At 41.2% G+C, this 2,884-nt stretch overlaps 1 protein-coding gene across 1 annotated transcript in view; it reads right to left on the bottom strand.

Moving 5' to 3' along the window:
* The window catches only part of LOC102377400 (killer cell lectin-like receptor subfamily G member 1), a 12,572-nt gene extending 10,668 nt beyond the window's left edge, over positions 1-1,904 (bottom strand). The window contains exon 1 of the mRNA XM_014527612.2: positions 1,785-1,904. The gene's annotated coding sequence lies outside the window, so the exon portion shown is untranslated. The remainder of the gene's footprint in view (positions 1-1,784) is intronic.
* Positions 1,905-2,884: the final 980 nt, after the last annotated feature.

The following is a 2,884-nucleotide window of genomic DNA, read 5'->3' on the forward strand; positions in this document are numbered from 1 at the left end:
TTTTGTGTCCCAAAGCTCAGGCATCTTTGCCATATGTTAGGCACTTCTTCTGTCTTGCATGCTGTTTCCCTTAGTAGCCGCACTGGACCCTGGGGACCACATTCTCAGTGGTCCCATCTTTGTTCTGGCTCCCAGGCCTCTTCATATTGACCCTGTGAATTTGTTCTACACCAGCAATTGCTGTGATTGTTTCCTTAACTGATTCAGTTGCTTGTAAAATTTGGACACTTGCCCAGAGGCAGATCAGCCTCTCTAAACAATCTCTTCCCTAGGATAGGATCAGATGTCCCACAAATCATTCTGTCTCTAATAAGAGAGTTTGTTATGGTCCCCAAATTATACTGGATGCCAATGTTTTCAGCTCTGTAACATAATTATCTATTCCTCTTCTAAATCCTGATTCCCGGTTTAAAAAAAAACAACCCACTGTGCAACCCCCCACCTCAAAAGCCACCCCCTGCCCAAAAGAGTACCTTTCCACAGTCTCACTTTTAACTTAATGTTTACTTATCAAAAGCCCTCCTCAGCTGCTCTGACATATTAGGCCCCTCAGAAGTGTTGCATTCACTTCTATGCCCTTTGTCCCAATGAGGTAATGAGAAAGATTTATCTTTATTTTCTCATCTTGCCCAGCAGAGTCAGCCATGTGTATAAGTTTAGCTCTTCCTTCCAGTGCTTCCATGCTGCTGCCAGGTTTCTTGATGGAAATCCAAATATGCAAGGGGTCTGAGGCCCTCCATGCTGCCTGCTTTCTTCGCTGTGTGGGTGATGCTTCAAATCACACATTCTTCACTGTGGTTATCATCTGCTGCCACTGTGTTTCATGCAGACAGCTCTGTGCAGTTATAAAGTAACTCCATTTGGATTGCAAGCACTTGGATCTTCATTAGAAGAGTGGTCTGCTCGGTGCTGCTGTCTGCAGCCATGTGGTGCAGCACGTGATCAGAGCCATCCCCAAATCCTCCAAGAACATAGAGCTTCATGGTGTCACCTTGCAAATAATCCCCAGTACAACTCGTGTTCCAATCTGTAGGGACCTGCAGGTTGTTCAGCTAACCACAACAACCTCTGAGTTTGGCTGGCCCCTTGGATCAAAAAGGGTATTAAGAAAATAAAGCAAAAAATAAAAGGCAACAAAACAATACTGCTTGGGAACCAATCTCTTTGGGTTGATTTCCCCTCTGCCTTCCCTTTACTGTAAATGGAATTTTCAGGCCTATCCCAATAGCACCTTTAATGGAATTTCACCAGGGCAGAATGAACATGAGCTGTTTCAAAAATATGAATTAAAACATAATTAAAATGACAGTAAATGAGCATTTAACTACAATAGCATTTCTGGGTGACACTATTTTACATTGCTGTTCAAGTAAAAGTCTCTTAGGGCTGCAGAGAGATCAAGAAGTGAAGATATAGGTAATGTTACATCCTTGCACATCGTGTAACAGTGGAGAATAATTTTAGTATTTACCTGCGCAAAGCTTAGGAGTGTCAATTAGAGATAAAAATATATATTTAAAAGAAGGTAATAGCTGTAGCCAACTCCTGGCACACAAGGGTCTTTTTGCTTGGAATGTATGCCTCAGGGCAAATGGTGGGGAAGGGGTCGAGGTGCGCTGCCACGACAAAGATCAGGCCCTCACGGCTGCCCTGTCATCTGTCCCTGGCATGCCAACACCTTATAAGTCAAGGTTGCATGCATTTTTAGCACCCTGACCAAAAATGTTGCTGACCCCTGTAACAGAGTATTACTCCATCTCTTCCCAATAATCAAAACAACTTACCTAGTGCAATTGCTAAGCCCACAATGATGATGAGAAGGAAAGGAATTATACTGACAGTGTAGATGCAGTTGCCTTTTCTTTGTGTGTTCTTAAGTCCCTGTAGGAATGACCGCTTACCTGAAAGAAAAGCGGTGAATTTAGGATTATCACACTGAGAAACAGGGATGTAAATGAGATGCAAGTAGTGTTTAAGCTATAAAGACAGGTGTGTGTACAGGAAGCCTGAAACAATGGCCCAGAGAACTAGAAACTCCCCCACACTGCTTACAGTCAGCCCTAATTAATGTACCATTCCCAGGGGAATGCAAATCAGCATGAATTATCAAGTAGTGATCACTTATAGGGAGTTAATAATTGAGAGAGGCAGGGGGCAGCACTAGTAGAGAATCAGAATTATGGTGAATTCATCCACACTGGCTAACAGACCACAGTTTTCTATAACTCCATCAGATGACACTTTAACCATCTCAGTTAAATGAACCACTAACCATTTAATTGCTATTTCATCAAAGGCCTTGTGGAAGATCCTCATGACCACTAAGCAGTTAAAAGCTGCTGAAGGAGAGAAACACTAAGGAAAGAAAGGAGATACTCAAATATCGGGAAGGCTAAAGGAACAGGGAAAGCAAAGTAAGGAAAGACAAAGAAAAGAAAGGGGAAAAATGCCAGTGGTACTCAAGGGAAGTGAATGTGCACCCATCATTACAACTACACCTTTGGTAACTGCACAAAAACCATGTCCTACATTTATTTCTGTGCAAACCTCACACTGACATGGGTATGAATTTAGTTGTAAAATTAGTGAATGAAGTTTATGCTCCAGTCCATGAGCCAGAATAAAAAAATCAAAATGAAATGAATCTCTTGCCACACAAGAAATTTGACATTTTCACTGTATATTCATTGTTACATTTTAATAGAAAGATTTCAGGTTGGGAGATGACTTTACAAAGTCCCTTCCTTTCATCTAAATAAAAATTAGCCATTGAAGTTTAAAAAGATGTTTAAAAAATAACATACACAATAGGATGACTAGAAGTCCCTTCTTAGGTCTAGTGTAACCTAGAGAAATTTTAAAACATATTTACAGTCCCTGAACT

This window comes from Alligator sinensis, unplaced genomic scaffold (genome assembly GCF_000455745.1).
Source record: "Alligator sinensis unplaced genomic scaffold, ASM45574v1 scaffold1899_1, whole genome shotgun sequence".
NCBI lineage: Eukaryota > Metazoa > Chordata > Crocodylia > Alligatoridae > Alligator > Alligator sinensis.